The sequence below is a fragment of the Bombina bombina genome, chromosome 5 (assembly GCF_027579735.1).
Source record: "Bombina bombina isolate aBomBom1 chromosome 5, aBomBom1.pri, whole genome shotgun sequence".
In the NCBI taxonomy this organism is placed as follows: Eukaryota; Metazoa; Chordata; class Amphibia; order Anura; family Bombinatoridae; genus Bombina; species Bombina bombina.
Window position 1 is genome coordinate 702980751 of NC_069503.1, and position 21321 is coordinate 703002071.

The following is a 21321-nucleotide window of genomic DNA, read 5'->3' on the forward strand; positions in this document are numbered from 1 at the left end:
GGTGTTTAGACTCGGGGTACATGTTAGAGTGTTAGGTGCAGACGTAGGAAGTGTTTCCCCATAGGAAACAATGGGGCTGCGTTAGGAGCTGAACGCTGCTTTTTTGCAGGTGTTAGGTTTTTTTTCAGCTCAAACAGCCCCATTGTTTCCTATGGGGGAATCGTGCACGAGCACGTTTTTGAGGCCGGCCGTGTCCGTAAGCAACTCTGGTATCGAGAGTTGTATTTGCGGTAAAAATGCTCTACGCTCCTTTTTTGGAGCCTAACGCAGCATTTGTTTGAACTCTCGATACCAGAGTTAATTTTATGGTGCGGCCAGAAAAAAGCCCGCGGAGCGTTAACAGCCCTTTTACCGCCGAACTCCAAATCTAGGCCTCAGTGTCTACATGATCCGATTCATAGTTTTCAGACGCAGCATAAATTGGAGAAATATTTAACATAATTCTTTCATCATTATTCTCCAAAAAATTATAATCATTGATGCCATCATCGATTGTACTTGTTGCAACAGAATTTGTTTGGTGGTTTACTTCCACATTGCCCATGGTCCAAGTATAAGCCTCTTTCGTAGTGATTAATCCAACTGTAGATGTATAAGTATTCTTCATACCATAGGAGGCTAATGTTTGTGTACTTTTCGTAAATGTTCCATAGGAACGATCAAATTGTGTTTGTTGATCTTCCATTTTTGGCTCAGTATTAGTAGAAGCATCTAAATAGATTTTGTTAACATGATGACCACATGTTGGGCAATTAACAACATATGATACTCCCACTGAAGCAATTGCAGCAGAATGCTGAACAGGATCAATAACTGTTTCTGTTACATTACCTTCTTGTAATGATACAACAACATTCCTTGCTGCTGTGTTAGCTGTTATCGTAGAGGACACTTGTTGCAGAGCTAAAATTTTCTTTTTTTGATTTTCTCCAAAAATTGTAGGAACAGCATGTTTATAAAGATACATTTTAAGACCAATTGAATAAAAATCTCTTGGTGTGAAGTGCAATGAACACATTCTATATCGGCCATACTTATTGGTTTCTAAAACTCGCTGTACCATTGCTTCTATATCATCATCAAATTGTTTTGTTTGAATTAACCACTCCCTTACAAGTTCACCATATGGTGGAAATTTGTGAAATGAAGTAGATGTTGTTAGCTTGGTCTTCCTATTAGAGTTTGGACAACTTTTCACAATGCATACTGCCATTTTCAAATCTGAAAAATTAAGTTAAAATACATTAATTCAATTTTTAATTTTGTATCTTTGTGTTTTACAATTTGAATAAAATATTAAGATTTGCTGAAAGATTAAAGAATGTTTATTTTAAATTGTTACGACTTTAATTAATAGGCATTTATTTGTAATAATTATGTAAATTAAATGAATCATACAATAGAGAAGCACTCAACCGGAGAACAAACAATAAAAATAGCACAATATTTTGGCTTGTTGTCACCATAGATGCAGCCTATTTTTGCTCAATATGTGCCATTATCATAGAAGAAATTTTCAAATAAACCACGTTATTTATTTCGTATTCTCCATCCACCTCTCTCTCTATCTCTCTTTCTCATTTCCAACACAAACAATTAGATACATTATATATAAAGTTAGAGAGAGAAATAGAGAGATAGTGACAGAAATAGAGGTAGAGAGAGGGAGACATAGAGATAGAGTGAGAGATATAGAGAGAGAGGGAGAGAAAAAGCAAGGGATTTAGAGGTATAGAGATGGAGGGGGGTAAAGAGAGAGGGGGGAATAGAAAGAGAAGGAAGGAGAGGGTGAGATAGGGAGAGAGATAGAAGGAGAGAGAAAGGGAGAAAGAGAAGAAGATAAAGTGAGGGAGAGAGGGGTATAGAGAGACAGATAGTGAGAGAGAAAGATTTATTAAGAAAAAGAGAGGAAGAGAGAAATAGAGAGAGAGGGAGGGATAGAGGGCTTGTAGAGGGAGAGTTAGAGTGGGGATAGAGGGAGACATAGAGATGAAGTCATAGAGAGAGAGGGAGAGAAAAAACGAGGGAGGTAGAGTGAAAAAGGTGGAGAGAGAGAGAAAGAGATAGATAAATAGAGATATTCATATAGGGTGTAGAGAGAGACGGTTGGATAGAAAGAGAAGGAAGTTGAGGGTTAGATAGGGAGAGAGAGAGGGGGAGAAAGAGAAGAAGAAAAAGTGAGGGAGAGAGGGGGAGAGATATAAAGATAGTGAGAGAGAGAGAGATAGTGAGAGAAAGAGAGCGATAGAGAAATAGAGGTAGAGAGAGGGAGGGATAGAGGGGTTAGAGAGGGAGAGTGAGGGATAGAGTGGGGAGAGAGGGAGAGATAGAGTGAGAGATAGAGAGGGAGGTAGATTGATAGAGTGTGAAAGATAGAGCAAGATAAAGAGAGAGGTAAAGAGAGAGTAAAAAAGTGGGGTAGAGAGAGGGAGGGGGATAGAAAGAGAAGGAAGTAGAGGGTGAGATAGGGAGAGAGGGGGGTAAAGAGAGAAATTGAACGAGAAATAGAGGGAGAAAAAGATGGAGTATGTGAGACAGAATGAGATATAGAGAGGGAAAGATAGTTACATAGAGAGAGGGATAGGAGAGAGGGGGGGTAGACAGAGAGAAAAAGAGGGAGAGAGAAAGAAAGGGAGAAAGAGGTGGAAAGAGAGAGAGGTGTTGAGAGAGAGAGAGTAATCAAAAGAGGGGGATAGAGAGCAAGAGAAATAGAGAGAGAGACATATATCGAAATAGATAGAGAGTGAGAGAAAAAGATAGAGAGGTTGAAACAGAGGGAGATAGAGAGGGAGAGAGAGAGGGAATGATAGTGGTAGAGAGAGAGGGAGAGATACAGAGATTTGGGGGGGGGGAGAGAGAGGGGGAGAGAGAGGAAGATACAGGTGTTTATCCATGTATTTAATGGAGCTAAAAATGTGCTTGTGCACGTGAAGTTATCTGGGAGCAAGCACTGATTATATACACTAAAGGAGCACTTTTGCAGAGACTTAAATACTAGTTAATCACATATTTATGAATTTTAATTATATAACTATGCTGGTTATGCAAAATTGTGTGATGGGTAATATGGTTAATAAAGCTGTAATATATCTTCCAAAAATGTTTTTATCAAGGTGTAGACTGTTCCTTTTAAATCAGTGATTTGCAAACTTTTTAAGGCCATGGCACACTTTTTTAAATTACAAATTCCTGTGGCAGAGGGACAACCCTGCACTGTTGTCAGTCTGCCGTGGCACACCTGATTATCTCTCATGGCACACTAGTGTGCCAAGGCACACTGGTGGAAAAACACTACTTTAAATGTTGTTAGACGTAAGATCATGAGAAGCAGATAATATATATTTAAAATGATGATTGTTGTCATCATATTGATATATAGTGGTTGATGTTGTCTACAAAATTTATTCTTTTTTAAATGATTAAAACTTTCAATCGTCCTTCAACAAAGGATAATAAAAAAAATATTATATGTTAAAATTATAGATTTTTTTAAATTAGTATTATCTCTAAGATACATATAGGGAAATAATTAGTTTAATGTAATATTGAGTTAGCACAGTATATAATTAAAGTATACATACAGCAATAATAAATAAACAAAGCTAATTCAGTATCTTTATATAGATAAATCACTTATGGAAAATAGACATATACTCAATGATGTATACTGTAATATAGATTCATAAACATCAATTTAATAATTGTTCAATTGTCCGTGTAATTTTAAGAACATGAACACAAGCATAAAATCAGGAATGCAGAGGAACAGCTCCAACAAATCAGATAGTTTGATTAAAAGTACAGTAAAACAGCAATGCTCATGATATAAAATTATTTATTTGGGGTACAGATTGCCTATAAAAAAATGAAAATAATATGTTGCAAATAAATAAATTAAAAAGTAAGCACAATTTATTTGAACAGTTTACAAAAAAAAAAAGAAAAACAGAATCGTAATTATGAATTAGTATACAATGTTGAAGATCATAATGTGTTTGGAAAAAATAGAAAAGATTACATATTTAATTTAGATATTACCGATATTATATTAATCAGTGAAGCTATTACTTCCACTGACGACTAAAACACACAGGTACCAAGTTGGTTTTTGCAGAGTGTGATATCGAATACAGACTTCCGTTATAAATCTAATACTGACTTCCGGTTTTTAGGAGAATCTCAATGCGCATGCGTATTTCTGAACGATGATGTCACTGGGAGCTCCGTGCACGAGCGTAACAGTGAAGGAGAAGGTATCTATACCAAAGGAGGGGAAGATATTGGGAGGAGTTAGACGGCCATATTTACAACAGGGAACACAAACTTTGATTAATGCGATGTTGGTTATGCGACTAAAATAAAAACGGATGCAGGGTATCATTAGAATTCTAAGATTGCGATTAGTCATATGGGATAACGTTTTATTAGGTGTAGACTGTCCCTTTAACTCTCTATGGTCACTGCAAAGCAGAACATCCCTATATTACAAAACACCTCTCTGCTTTGACAACAGTGTGCACATAAAGCACTGCAAAACAACTACAAACTATCTTCTTATACACTACTCTGTTCATTGACACAGATGCAAGATGAATTCCAGAAGAACCCTGAAAAATTATAAAACCACTAAAACTACAATAGGGAAATCTCTTACAATGTCATAATTTCTTCAGAGTTCAGAATCCATGGATACCTCCCCACGCACTTCCCCTCAAAGTGCTAAATCTGCAGCTGATACACAACAAGATCCTAACTCACAAAATATCCCAAGAGAAAAAACCCAACTTTCAGCCTCTATTTTACAAAACCTTCCTTCAAAGCAAGACATAGCAGATATTGTGTGTACAAGCATCAGGGAAGAATTAGTCACTATAAAACAAGACATCCATACCCTTGGTTTGCAGGTTGAATCATTAGAAGGCAGTCAAGACATAATAAAAGAGGACATTTAACAACTAACAGACCAAGTGGTCTCACAGCAAGACGCTATAAATACACTCCAAGAGAAACTAGAGGATCTGGAAAACCGAAGCAGGCGCAAAAACATGAGAATCGGAGGTGAGTCTGAATCAGTACTAAATCAGATTTTCCAGTACACCTACAATCTCTATTTCACCACCTACAAGACACCCAACCTCTGACTGACATACCCTGGGTGAGAGCGCATAGAACCCGAAGACCTAAACCTCCTGAAACTGCTCCCCCAAATGACATTGTTATTTGTTTTAAAAATTTCCAAGAGAAGGAAATGCTCCTGGCCCAATCATGGAAAAACCAACCAGTCCAGTTCAGGGGCAATGTACTACAATTCTACCAAGACTTATCTACTAAAACATTACAGAGAAGAAAGGAACTCTCACCCTCACCACAATGCTGAGAAACAAAGAAATCCCGTATAGGTGGGGGTTCCCTACTCATCTGTGGGCCATTCAAAACAACACTCGCTACATATGTAAATCTCCTGAAGACTTTCCTTCATTCTGCACCTCCCTAGGAATAGATGTTCCCACAGAACCTGTGCCATCCACCAGACCCACCACACCAAAGAAGAAAAACCTCAGTGGAACCATTGAATCCTGGCATACAGTGAACTCTAGGAAAAACAAACCACCAGAAACATCACCCTCAAGACAAGCAACCCTTAGCCCAACCCACTCATCTTGAAAAGACTATGCTCCTCTTTTACAGCAACGGACATAAAAGTATCTCACTCATCCATCTGATGCGTAAGTATCCTCAACATGCCCCATATTCAATATTATTTAGACTTGCTACACCTTAATCTTACCCTAATCTTACCCTACCTGTAATTTCTTAATAGCGAGATATAAACTTTTTAGTCTCAACCATACCCTTCTCATAACACCCTTAGCTCCCACTCAATTGCCAAGATTTACTGTCAAATTAATATAACCTGATTTCTTTATTTCTTCCGCAACAGGGCATATAGTGAATGCCCCCCATTTTTTCTCTCATTATTCCCTATATTAGGAATAGAGACTTGTTTTCACTGTTTTTAATGTTTTCAATATTGTTATTGTTCAAGTTTATATTTTATTGTAATACATATTTTGTTCTAGGTTCATAATTGGTTAACACATACAGAGACCTCACGATGTATAAACACTCTGACACACCATCAAACAAAACATACCCATATCTCCCCTTGCCAGCTATTTTCCTCCCTACACATCATTATGACCCATACTAACATGAACAAACAATGCCCCATGACCCTCATCACCCAAAACGCAAAAGGACTGAACTCCTCTCATAAACCCTCTAAAGCCTTCCTTGATTTTTCTAAAAGACAAGCCGATATCTTTTTTATACAAGAAACCCACTTCAGACGCAATAAAGAACCAACATATTTTGGCAAAACCATCCCCACTCATTACCATAGCTCAGGAACAACCAAAAAGGGAGGAGTCAGCATACTTCTCAAATAAATAAATGCTAAGCAAACCCCCTTCTTTAAAACTATGTTCAATAAGATATTAGATATTGTGAAATGCCCTGTATTTATAGCAGGAGATTTAAATGTTCCTCTACAACCAACCAAAGATAGCTCAAAGCCCAAGATCCAGATACCAAAAAAAGTCACTAAAACTTTATGGAGAGACCTGAAAGACCTTAACTTATATGACACCTGGTGCTTCATTCACCAAGACCATACCTTTTTCTCGCACCACAAAACACATAGCAGAAATGACTACATTTTCACTAATCAACTAGGCCTATCCCTCACAAAAAAATTGATATTTCTCCCACAGCATGGTCAGACCATTCCGTGGTAATGCTCGAATTTACATGGCATAACCCCCCCCCACACCATACCTATGGAAGCATAACACCCCCCAACACACACACACACCATGCCTATGGAAACTCGATTACACCCTCTTAGATAATCCGACAACACTGACCAATATCACTAAGACTATAGAGGAATATTTCAACCTCAATTCTGGCTTAATTGAAAACAACTTCACAATATGGGAAGCACATAAAAGTGTCCTAAGAGTAGAATTCATAAAATATAAAGCGCAAAAACAAAAATCCCATTGTAATACATATAAAGAACTAACTAAAACCTTCACTCGCCTAGATTATGCTCACAAAACAACACCCACTGACCCTAAAATAACCACAGACCTACAAAAAGCCAGGGATAATTTAGATAATTTCTTACAAATTGAATATCAATCATTACGCCGTAAAACCAATAGCATGTTTAACTTTGAATCCAATAGATCAGGAAAATTGTTAGCTAGAGCACTAAAAAGAAAATGATTGAAATCATACATATACAAAATCAAACAACCACAACCACATAATGTAACTCTAAAGACCACAAAATATATTCTGCACTCTTTTCATGAATACTACACATTATTATATAATCCACAAGATGAAACCCCTGCTCCAGATCATCATTCCAACATGATATCCTATATTAATAAATGCCATTTACCCACCCTTAGCACAGAACAGCTACAATCTTTGAATAAACCAATTACAACCCAAGAAACTAAAAGTGCTATCAAAACATTAAAAACATGGAACAGCCCAGGTCCAGATGGATTCTCCACAAAATACTATCAGTTATTTTCCTCCTCCATACTATCCCCATACCTCACCACTATATTCAACGAAACTTCCACAGACAACCCTTTCCCACCATCCATGCTAGAAGTAGTAGTAATCCCCAAACCTGGCAAACCTCCCACAACACCGGCAAATTTCCATCCAATCTCCATACTGAATGTAGATATTAAAATATATGCAAAAATATTTGCAACGCCCATAAATACTGTCCTCCCAACTCTGATACAGCTCAATAAAGCAGGATTTACACCCCATAGGGAGGCCAGAGACAATACCACCAAAATTATCAATCTAATGGAATATGCCACGCACAACCAACTTCCCTCTGTGTTCATCTTGATGGACGCAGAGAAAGCCTTTGATAGGCTAGATTGGTTTTTCCTGAAAAACACTCTCCTTAAATTTGGCTTTACCCAAGATTTTGTCGGAAACATTTTCGCCTTATATAATAATCCTCAGGCATCAATTAAACTAAATGATTCAATATCTCAATCATTCACATCAAGAACGGCACAAGACAGGGCTGCCCTCTTTCCCCATTTTATTCATCCTAGCTATGGAAACCTTTGCGTCAGTCATAAGAAACTCACCCAACATAACAGGTATTAAAATAAAGGACCATAAATACAAAATCACATTCTATGCAGATGACATTTTCCTAACGCTCACTAACCCCACCACATCAATAACCCCCTAATCCGAACTTTAAACACCTATGGACCCTACTCACATTTTAAAATTAATATCCTCTAATCCGAGTTACTAAGTATTGCCCTACCTACGGACGATATACGCGAAATACGAAACCAATTTCATTTACGCACACAACCAGTTGCAATAAAATATCTAGGCATCCATATCTCTCCAAACATAACAACATTGACAGACCTAACTGGGAATACCCAATTTAATACACTATAGAATAGCCACTTTCCTAACCAGAATTGTTAATTGGTGCAAACATATAACTCACAAAGAATGGATACAACTAGAACACCAATTAACTTCTACAGACCACCTTGGTAGCAAATGCTGGCTCTCTCAAAACCAAAGACACTTACTAAAAGCCCTCCCCCTGTCGATCAAAGAAACACTCAAAGTTTGGGATATACACATAAAGAAACACTCCTATATCTCTACCATACCCTCTCCACTCACCTCATTGCTAGGAAACTCTATTCTTTCCTTGTGACCACCACATCAAAACAACCCTAAATTTACCATCCACAATTCAGTTCCCTGCTATACATTACTGATTGATGGAAAACTTAAAACTCTACCTGAACTGATAACAATACTAGGACCCGGCCTACACACTGGTACACATACTCCCAACTATCACATTTTATCTCAACTCACCCCCTCAAAACACAAATCTTGCTATCACTGACAGGATTTAAGAATCTTTACTATAACTCTACCTCGGATAAGTGACTACTATCCTTAATACATAAACAACTTTTACAAATATACACAAAATCTCAATCTTCATATATCTGCAAATGGGAGGAGGAAATCTGCTACTCCCCCCCCCCCCCCCACACACGGAGAGTGGCTAAAAATATTCTCCTCCATGAGCAAAGCCATATCATCTATACACATCCTAGAAATGAATCCTAAATTCTTATACAGGTGGTATTACACACCAGTCCGACTACACAACCTATTTGCCTCTACACCACCAAATTGCTGGAGAGGCTGCATAGAAATCTGCACACCTACACACATATGGTGGTCCTGCCCTATTGCCCAAACTTATGGAAATGGAAACAGCACTCTCCGTACCTATAACATTTGATATTTGAACATTGCTATTCAATAAATTTCCCAACATAAAATGTAAGTTACAATATACCCTGCTAACTGTAATGCCTAACTCTGCAAAAAAGCACATAGACGACTATCACTCCATATGTTTTCTCTGGGAAGAATATTTAAATGAGTAAAGTACTATACTTTTCCCTGAGACCCACTCATATAACCCCCTCATCTATATATTTAATCCAGGGTCTTTCTCTCCTCTCCCCAATTCAAACAATATACCTACCCATATTTATCATTATTCACTGCAACATTTTACTTTAAATTGTCAGAGAAACCTAATTGTTTATACTAATTAGTTAAAATTTTGAAATGTCTAGCCTTGATCTTATTCTGTACACAAATTTCTGTCATACCAGACATTTCCTTGTATACAAACAAAATTTACTGTTTTATCTTTTGATGTATGTAATTTTAAATCTTTAGGGGGAAAAAAAAAAGTTTATTTTGACTTGAGTATCCCTTTAAGAGTGCTGAGAATTTGCTTTTGAGAAATCAATACTTACCAAAGTCAGGGATTTAATCTGTTTTCCTGTTTTCTCTGGGGTTTATTTGTTTTAGAAGAAGTGATTTAGATTGGAAAAAAACTTCTATATTTAAATACAAATCACAATATATAATTAAACAAATGCTAATTTATAGTTTCTACTAATACAATTAATAAGGAGGAAAAGGGAATTCAAGCTAATTTCTTTTTTCAATTTTGTAAGATTTTGTTTTTCTTTATATAAACGTACAGAGCTGTAATTCCATCCCCCACTAGCAGGGTTTATTGTGCCTGTCAGTGGGAGATGAAGGATTCCCCCTCCCACACTACAGGCTGTGCCCATTCTAGGCTCCAGTCCTAAATCCATACCCTCAATCATCCCCGCATTATACCCCAACCAGGCTGCAATGAGAAGTGTGGGGTGACACTCTTAGGGGATCTCTCCAGCTAGGCCCTCTGTTCCTAGGTATCCAATGCATAGCAAGCTGGTCTCCTCTACTCCTATACCTCCCAAGTACAGTAAGCTGGGTGGTGTAGGAATTTACTGTTTCAACGCCTCTATGCCTTTTACTTGCCGATCTTCTGGGCAAAGCTACAACGCTCTACCATGTCTGCCTCTCTGTGCCTGCCAGCTGCAGGCAGAGGACACGAGGAAGGGGGAGAGCCGAGAACTGGCAGAGCGGTGCAGTCTACTCAAGGAGCAGTGGGAACAGTCATCTACCGTAATGATGCTAAGAGGTGTGCCTCCTCCAGGGCATTTTTACACAGCGGGAGGAGGAGAAATGCCAGAGTTAGCCAGGCATGCAGCTCACATTATCCAGTACAGGAGCGGTCTGGATTAGTGACTGTGATAGGCTCAGTTACTGAAGTACCACCCCCTGTTACGTGCCGCCTGGGTCCCATGGTTGAGTTGGCTCTGGTACCACCATTTGTGTGGCCAAAAAAATCAGTAAGGAGCAAAATTGGGCTAAAAGAGGCTGCTCCTAGGCGATAACTCACCATAGAACAAACTACTGAGCTGTAGTTTGTTCCTAGTAGAGTGCTTTTCTTTCTGTATGAACATCTATGGCACAATTCTTAGTTCTGCTTTGCTCCCAGGGGCTGCAAAAATTAGTGCAGATGGTTAAATACATAGGCTGCTAATTATCTCTGCTTTACATAATACCTCAATCCTCAACATTAAACACGCGTGTCATGAAAATATCATTATTTTTGACGTCATATGCAATGTTTTTCATGTGTCCTGTATTTCCATGTTTGCTATTTACAACTCAAACACAATTCGAGACCCTGTATAAAAAAGTCAAACTTTTGGGATGACTGATTTTTATTACTTACATCTGGATCAGTGATCTTTATGGGCCAAGCTGTCAACACACCGTGGCAGAAGATAGTGCCTTCTAGTCTTCTATCAAGACACAGCCTTGGGGTCAATTAAAGTCTTCTTCAACAAATGAAATAAACATTTTGGATTCAATGCCCCGTTAAATGAACAGTTTACTCAAAAACGTTCTCTCCTTTAATTTGTTCCCAATTAAACTATGTAAACACAGCCAGCAGAAGAAATTACATTCACAGTGGGAGATTGAAGAGATACAGCTCTAAAATGTTCATTTTCATTTGTTCTCTCTAAGTACTGTACAGCGAAAGAGATAAAAAGGGAAGCATTTGAGTGATAAGATAACGAGATTTGATCTGTTACCAAGCCAAGCCTATTTTGATGGGCTGTGGTTTCAAAGAGTAAATCCTGCTATTTATTTTGCAAAAAGAAGCATAAATGAGCAACTTCAAATACATTTTATACGCTGCAGCTGGTATAACAAGTCAAGGGGGAACACATTCAGGGAAAAACAATTTTACAGTGAACTGTCCCTTTAAAGGGACAGTTCACTTAAAAATTGTCTCCCATTTAAATTGTTTCAATGATCCATTTTACCTGCTGGAGTGTATTAAATTGTTTACAAGTAGCTCCTTTACCCCTATTTTGGCCTTTGAAATAGCTGATTTAGCTTGTGGTTTCCCAACCTATACAGAAACTTTTGATACTGGAGTCTCAGCTATTGAATAACCTAAGTAAACACAGCCAGCAGAAGAAATTAAACTCACAGTGGGGTGCAGGATAGTAAAGTAATAAAATGATAATTTTCCATTGTTCTCTCTATGTATTGAGCTTTAGTTTTCCAGACAAATATAAGATAAGGAAGCAAGTGTGTGTACACAAAGTGATAACATAATGAGATCTGATATTACCTGAAGCTCAACCCATTGTAATAGGCTGTGGTTTAAAAGCACAAAACCAGCTACTTCATATACAAAAATAAACCTGAAAATGCAATTTCTCATACATTTTATACTCTGCAGCTTGTATAACAAGTCATTGAAAATACATTAATATAAAAACAATTTTACAATGTACTGTCCCTTTAAGTCTAAGGGTAATTTAATTTGGGCTGTAATGATTTGCGCTTGAAGTTGTTTTAAGATGTGAGGCTTTTACATAGCAAATGATACTAAACAGTTGCATGTCACAGCTGACTGCCTGTATGAAGAAAGGATCGCTGAAAAATATGCCAAATAAAGAAAAAAATTGGCAGGCAAGGGACATTCACCTCTAGAGCTTTTAAGTTAGTAGTACATTCATCAAACCTATTTAATAGCGTAAAAATAATATTTATATCACAAGTACTCACATTAGTTCTCAAACATCCTTTCAGGTGTGGGAGTTACATTCAGGAAATATGCTTCAAACCATGGCACAACTTTCTTAAAAAAAACCCACAACTCTGCCTTTGTACCCAGTTTAGCAGAAAATGTTTAATGTAGCGAGGTCAAAGGGATACTTACTTTAACATTAATCACTTATTTACCACAAGAACTATACATATTAACACATGCTTATTTGATCAGTTATTTTGCACAGACAGTTTTGAATGAATTAAATCAAACTCAGCAGTACCATGTTTCACAGTAGTATTGTATTGTGAAAAAAGCTAATGTATTTCTGATCAAAATCAGTGGAAGTTGTCTATAGCATTGTTGTACCAGAGCTCTTTCAAGACCAGTATATCAGTTATTTATTCATTCTGAAAATCAGTCACTTTATTATTGTACTGTAAAAAAAAAAAAAATGTTCCCATGTGAGACGAAAAACAAGATTCGAGATCAGATGCATGATATAGTAAAGAGCATTTGCTGTTGTGGTTAAGGGATTTTGTCTGAAGAAGGCTGTCTGGTTTAAGAAGAGAAAATGAGAGTTGTAATGTACCCATAAATATAAAAGATGTTCAAACTAAAAAACTATGGCCTAGATTTGGAGTTTGGCGTTAGCCGTGAAAACCAGCGTTAGAGGCTCCTAACGCTGGTTTTAGGCTACCGCCGGTATTTGGAGTCACTCAAAATAGGGTCTAACGCTCACTTTTCAGCCGCGACTTTTCCATACCGCAGATCCCCTTACGTAAATTGCGTATCCTATCTTTTCAATGGGATCTTCCTAACTCCGGTATTTAGAGTCGTGTCTGAAGTGAGCGTTAGACATCTAACGACAAAACTCCAGCCGCAGGAAAAAAGTCAGTAGTTAAGAGCTTTCTGGGCTAACGCCGGTTTCTAAAGCTCTTAACTACTGTACTCTAAAGTACACTAACACCCATAAACTACCTATGTACCCCTAAACCGAGGTCCCCCCACATCGCCGACACTCGAATAATTTTTTTTAACCCCTAATCTGCCGACCGCCACCTACGTTATCCTAATGTACCCCTAATCTGCTCCCCCTAACACCGCCGACCCCTGTATTATATTTATTAACCCCTAATCTGCCCCCCCTCAACGTCGCCTCCATCTGCCTACACTTATTAACCCCTAATCTGCCGACCGCAAAGCGCCGCCACCTACGTTATCCTTATGTACCCCTAATCTGCTGCCCCTAACACCGCCGACCCCTATATTATATTTATTAACCCCTAATCTGCCCCCCTCAACATCGCCTCCATCTGCCTACACTTATTAACCCCTAATCTGCCGAGCGGACCGCACCGCTACTATAATAAAGTTATTAACCCCTAATCCGCCTCACTAACCCTATAATAAATAGTATTAACCCCTAATCTGCCCTCCCTAACATCGCCGACACCTAACTTCAATTATTAACCCCTAATCTGCCGACCGGAGCTCACCGCTACTCTAATAAATGTATTAACCCCTAAAGCTAAGTCTAACCCTAACACTAACATCCTCCTAAGTTAAATATAATTTTATTCTAACGAAATAAATTAACTCTTATTAAATAAATTATTCCTATTTAAAGCTAAATACTTACCTGTAAAATAAATCCTAATATAGCTACAATATAAATTATAATTATATTATAGCTATTTTAGGATTTATATTTATTTTACAGGTAACTTTGTATTTATTTTAACCAGGTACAATAGCTATTAAATAGTTAAGAACTATTTAATAGCTAAAATAATTAAAATAATTACAAAATTACCTGTAAAATCAATACTAACCTAAGTTACAATTAAACCTAACACTACACTATCAATAAATTAATTAAATAAACTACCTACAATTACCTACAATTAACCTAACACTACACTATCAATAAATTAATTAAATACAATTCCTACAAATAAATACAATTAAATAAACTAGCTAAAGTACAAAAAATAAAAAAGAACTAAGTTACAAAAAATAAAAAAATATTTACAAACATAAGAAAAATATTACAACAATTTTAAACTAATTACACCTACTCTAAGCCCCCTAATAAAACAACAAATCCCCCCAAAATAAAAAATGCTCTACCCTATTCTAAATTAATAAAGTTAAAAGCTCTTTTACCTTACCAGCCCTGAACAGGGCCCTTTGCGGGGCATGCCCCAAGAAGTTCAGCTCTTTTGCCTGTAAAAAAAAAACATACAATACCCCCCCCCCAACATTACAACCCACCACCCACATACCCCTAATCTAACCCAAACCCCCCTTAAATAAACCTAACACTAAGCCCCTGAAGATCATCCTACCTTGTCTTCACCTCACCAGGTATCACCGATCCGTCCTGGCTCCAAAATCTTCATCCAACCCAAGCGGGGGTTGGCGATCCATCATCCGGTGGCTGAAGAGGTCCAGAAGAGGCTCCAAAGTCTTTATCCTATCCGGGAAGAAGAGGCGATCTGGACCGGCAACCATCTTGATCCAAGCGGCATCTTCTATCTTCATCCGATGACGACCGGCTCCATCCTGAAGACCTCCACCGCGGACCCATCTTCTTCCGGCGACGTCCAACTGAAGAATGACGGTTCCTTTAAGGGACATCATCCAAGTTGGCGTCCCTCGAATTCCGATTGGCTGATAGGATTCTATCAGCCAATCAGAATTAAGGTAGGAATATTCTGATTGGCTGATGGAATCAGCCAATCAGAATCAAGTTCAATCCGATTGGCTAATCCAATCAGCCAATCAGATTGAGCTCGCATTCTATTGGCTGTTCCAATATAGGGGTCGGCGGTGTTAGGGGCAGCAGATTAAGGGTACATAAGGATAACGTAGATGGCGGCGCTTTGCGGTCGGCAGATTAGGGGTTAATAAGTGTAGGCAGATGGAGGCGACGTTGAGGGGGGCAGATTAGGGGTTAATAAATATAATACAGGGGTCGGCGGTGTTAGGGGCAGCAGATTAGGGGTACATAAGGATAACGTAGGTGGCGGCGCTTTGCGGTCGGCAGATTAGGGGTTAATAAGTGTAGGCAGATGGAGGTGACGTTGAGGGGGGCAGATTAGGGGTTAATAAATATAATACAGGGGTCGGTGGTGTTAGGGGCAGCAGATTAGGGGTACATAGGGATAATGTAAGTAGCGGCGGTTTATGAAGCGGCAGATTAGGGGTTAAAAATAAAATGCAGGTGTCAGCGATAGCGGGGGCGGCAGATTAGGGGTTAATAAGTGTAAGGTTAGGGGTATTTAGACTCGGGGTACATGTTAGAGTGTTAGGTGCAGACGTAGGAAGTGTTTGCCCATAGCAAACAATGGGGCTGCGTTAAGAGCTGAACGCAGCTTTTTTGCAGGTGTTAGGTTTTTTTTCAGCTCAAACAGCCCCATTGTTTCCTATGGGAGAATCGTGCACGAGCACGTTTTTGAGGCTGGCCGCTTGGGTAAGCAACTCTGGTATTGAGAGTTGAAGCTGCGTTAAAAATGCTCTACGCTCCTTTTTTGGAGCCTAACGCAGCCTTTATGTGGACTCTCAATACCAGAGTTATTTTTATGGTGCGGCCAGAAAAAAGCCGGCGTTAGTTTTTCGGGTCGTTACCGACAAAACTCCAAATCTAGCCGTATTATTGCCCCCCCCCCCCCATTTAAATGTCTTTAAAAAAACAGTGTATTGGGTGAAAATGCTACTATTTTATTTTCATTTTATTTTTTTTATAAATTTTTTATTAAACAAGTCAAGTTATACAACAAGGTATGATTGTATCGCTATATGTCCAATTTCAATACAATGTAGCTATAACATTACACCGTTTTACATTACACTGGAATAACATTGTCACTTGTCCTGTGATTGTACATATTCTTCCCATATAAATATTATGGAGTAGTAGTCCTCCATTTTATGAAGCCGATAGTAGTGGTACTTTTCCAAAGAGAGTGTTAAAGTAACATTTTCAGACCAGTGTCTTATTGAGGGGATTACCTTTTTTCCCACAGTCTAGGTATTAACTGTTTAGCACAATTTAACATAACATACAAAAGCGTGGATCTCAATTTGCAAGTCAGTTTGACAGTTTTGTGAAACAAACATTTCAGAGGGTCAAGGGGTATAGTGGTGTGTAATACCTTATTAATTCCCTTAGTATGAGTTGCCAGTATTCTACAATTTTGGGGCATTCCCACCATATGTGTATCATTGATCCCACTTGGCCGCATCCCCTCCAGCATTTATCATTTGTGATAGGGTATATCTGAGCTAGTCTTTGGGGCATGTAATACTATCTAGTGAGAAGCTTCATGTTGGATTCTCCAAATCTTACAGATGAGGCTGAGGAATTCATCCTCAAAATAATAGCAAGCCATTTTTTCTCAGTGGGTTTAGTATTTAATACTCTTTCCAATTTCTGTATATACGTGGGAAGTTTGCGAGTGTTGCTCTGCATGCATATCTTGTATGAGATAGACATATAGGCCTCTAGTTATCAAGCTCCGTATTTACCTGCATTCGCCGGCCCCAATACGCTCGCCTAAGCTCGCCTAACATCGCTTCCGCGGACCTGAATACGTTTGCCAAAGTTATCAAGAAAGCTGTCAAGAAGCCGCACACCAAGTACGGAGCGACAGTCATCGATCTCGCTGCTCATCGGCTTCTTCGCAGCTTTCTTGCTAGCCTGTCACTAAGCACCCACACTATACTATACTGTTATACCCCCTAAACCGCCGCTCCCGGAGCCCCCCGCACCTAAATAAACTTATTAACCCCTAAACCGCCACTCCCTTGAGGATGGATGTCTGGTTTTCAGAACTGTAAGTCGATCTTCAGGGGGCTAGTGTTAGGTTTTTTTAAGGGTGTATTGGGTGGGTTTTATTTTTAGGTTAGGGTTTGGGCCTGCAAAAGAGCTAACTGCCCTTCTAAGGGCAATGCCCTTTTCAGGGCAATGGGGAGTTTAGGTTGAGGGCCAAAGTCCTCAACGAAGCCGGGAGAAGTCTTCATCCAAGCCGGGTGAAGTGGTCCTCCAGACGGGTAGAAGTCTTCATCCAGACGGCATGTTCTATCTTTATGCATCCGACGCGGAGCGGGTCCATCTTCAAGACATCCAATGCCTAAAGACGAATGAAGGTACCTTTAAGTGACGTCATCCAAGATGGCGTCCCTTAGATTCCGATTGGCTGATAGAATTCTATCAGCCAATCGGAATTAAGGTAGAAAAAATCCTATTGTCTGATGCAATCAGCCAATAGGATTGAAGTTCAATCCTATTGGCTGATCCAATCAGCCAATAGGATTGAGCTCGCATTCTATTGGCTGATTGGAACAGCCAATAGAATGCGAGCTCAATCCTATTTGCTGATTGCATCAGCCAATAGGATTTTTTCTACCTTAATTCCGATTGGCTGATAGAATTCTATCAGCCAATCGGAATCTAAGGGACGCCATCTTGGATGACGTCACTTAAAGGTACCTTCATTCGTCTTTAGTCGTCGGATGAAGAGGATGCTCCGCATCGGATGTCTTGAAGATGGACCCACTCCGCGTCGGATGGATGAAGATAGAAGATGCCGTCTGGATGAAAACTTCTGCCCGTATGGAGGACCACTTTGCCCGAATTGGATGAAGACTTCTCCCGGCTTCATTGAGGACTTTGTCCCAGTTGGATGAAGACTTCTGCCGCTTCCTTGAGGATGGATGTCCGGGCTTCAGAACTGTAAGTCGATCTTCAGGGGGTTAGTGTTAGGTTTTTTTAAGGGTGTATTGGGTGGGTTTTATTTTTAGGTTAGGGTTTGGGCCTGCAAAAGAGCTAACTGCCCTTTTAAGGGCAATGCCCATCCAAATGCCCTTTTCAGGGCAATGGGGAGCTTAGTTTTTTTTAGATAGTATTTTATTTGCAGGGTTGTTTGTGTGTCGTGGTGGGTTTTACTGTTGGGGGGGTTGTTTGTATTTTTTTTACAGGTAATAGAGCTGATTACTTTGGGGCAATGCCCCGCAAAAGGCCCTTTTAAGAGCTATTGGTAGTTTAGTTTAGTTTAGGCTAGGGTTTTTTTATTTTGGGGGGGCTTTTTTTATTTTTATAGGGTTATTAGATTAGGTGTAATTAGTTTAAATAGCTGTAATTTGTTTATTATTTTCTGTAATTTAGTGTTTGTTTGTTTTTGTACTTTAGCTAAGTTATTTAATATAGGCATTTGTATTTAATTTAGTTAATGTAGTTAATTATAGTGTAGTGTTAGGTGTTATTGTAACTTAGGTTAGGTTTTATTTTACAGGTACTTTTGTATTTTTTTTAGCTAGGTAGTTATTAAATAGTTAATAACTATTTAATAACTATTGTACCTAGTTAAAATAAATACAAACTTGCCTGTAAAATAAAAATAAACCCTAAGCTAGCTACAATGTAACTATTAATTATATTGTAGCTAGCTTAGGGTTTATTTTATAGGTAAGTATTTAGTTTTAAATAACTTAGGTTTAGGGTTTAATAAATTTAGTATAGTGGCGGCGACGTTGGGGGCAGCAGATTAGTGGTTCATAAATATAATGTAGGTGGCGGCGGTGTCAAGAGCGGCAGATTAGGGGTTAAAAATGTAATTTTAGTGTTTGCAGTGCGGGAGGGCCTCGGTTTAGGGGTTAACAGGTAGTTTACAGGTGTTAGTGTTCTTTTTAGCACTTTAGTTATGAGTTTTATGTTACGGCGTTGTACAATAAAACTCTTAACTACTGACTTTTAAATGAGTTAGGACTCTTGACAGGGTAGGGTGTACCGCTCACTTTTTGGCCTCCCAGGACAGACTCGTAATACCGGTGCTATGGAAGTCCCATAGAGAAAAGACTTTACAAAGTCGTTTTGCGGTAAGGCCAAAGAAGTGCACCTATAACTGCAAGACTCGTAATAGCAGCGGGCGTAAAAAAGCAGAGTAAGGACCTCTTAACGCTGCTTTTTTACCTTAATGCACAACTCGTAATCTAGCCGTTAGTGTTTGTTTGTTTTTGTAACTTAGTGTTTTTTATTTTTTGTAACTTAGTCATTTTTAATTGTAGTTTAAATAATTTGAGTAGGGTTAGGTTTTTAAATATGTAACATAGTTAATTTAATTGGTAGTTTAATGTAATTTTAGTATAATAGTTAGGGTAGGTTAATTAATAGTTTAATATAGTTTAATATAGTTTAATGTAATTTTAGTATAATAGTTAGGGTAGGTTAATTAATAGTTTAATTAGTTTATTTTAATTCTAAAGGTAAGTTTACATTTATTATAAGATAGGGATGTTGTAATTTCAAGTTAGCGGGTTGTTAATAGCTTAATTTAGTTTATGGCGATGTGGGGGGCTGGCGGTTTAGGGGTCAATAGGTTTAGTAAGTGGTAGTGATGTGGGAGGCCAGGGGTTTAGGGGTTAATACATTTATTTAGTGGCGGTGGTGTCCAGGAGTGGCGGGATAGGGGTTAATACATTTATTTAGTTGCTGAGGGGTCCGGGAGTGGCGGGATAGGGATTAATAGCTTTATTAAAGTTGCAGTGGGCTCCGGGAGTGTCGGGATAGGGGTTAATACATTTATTTAGTTGCGGAGGGGTCCGGGAGCAGTGGGATAGGGGTTAATAGTAGATATGTGCAGCTTCGAAAAATTTGGTTCGGATCGATTCGAATTTCGGTTCGGATCGATTAGAATACGGAAGAAATCCAATTAATTTGTTTCGGATTCATGGGAAATTCGGTTCGATTCGGTTCGAATCGATTTGGAATTTCGGTCAGTGTTAAGTGGGATGTGCTGTGTATTACACTAGTATACTGTACAATACTAGTGTAATGCACGGCCATCTGAATCCATCCGAATCTACCAAATAAATTCGAATTGATCCGAATCTCTGAATTCGCCAAATTCGTCCGAATTTCGATTCGGACCGAATCGAATCGCACATGTCTAGTTAATAGCTTTATTAAAGTGGGCTCCGGGAGCGGCGGGATAGGGGTTAAACATTTTAGTATAGTGGCGGTGTTTAGTGACAGGATATAAATAAAGTTGGGAAAAAGCGGAATAGCAGCAAGATTGATGACTGCTAGTTAACAGTCGGCTGCTCATCGCCCCGTACTTGGTGCGTGACTTTTTGCCAGCTTTTTTTAATAAATATGGAAATTGTATTCAGGTCCGCAGCCGCGATGTTAGGCTAGCGTATTGGTCCTGTCGAATGCAGCATAGTTGACAGCTTGATAATTCAGCCTCAAAGTTTAGAATCTATAAGTTAATAGAGACATATTTTAACTTGTGCTTAGAGGGATATGCAGTAGTAGAAAACCATTTATCCAAACTGCTTGGGGCCAGAAAAGGTTCATATTTTGGAATAGTTTGGATTTTGGAATATTTGCATCTTTAAAATGGGACAGATTGGAGAGAGCAATGGAACCAAGTGTAAACAACATCTTATGTTATTTAGGCATACATGTAGCTAAAGGTAGTTTTATACAATGTTTAATACAGTGGCGTATTTAGGTTTTGTGCTGTCCTAGACACTCAAAATTCTGCTGCCCCCCCCCACCCCAAAGGTTTAAAGGGACACTCAAGTCAAAATTAAACTTCATGATTCAGATACAGCATGCAATTTTAAACAACTTTCCAATTTACTTCCATTAACAAAATGTGCACAGTCTTTTTATATTTACACTTTTTGAGTCACCAACTACTGAGCATGTGCAAGAATTCACA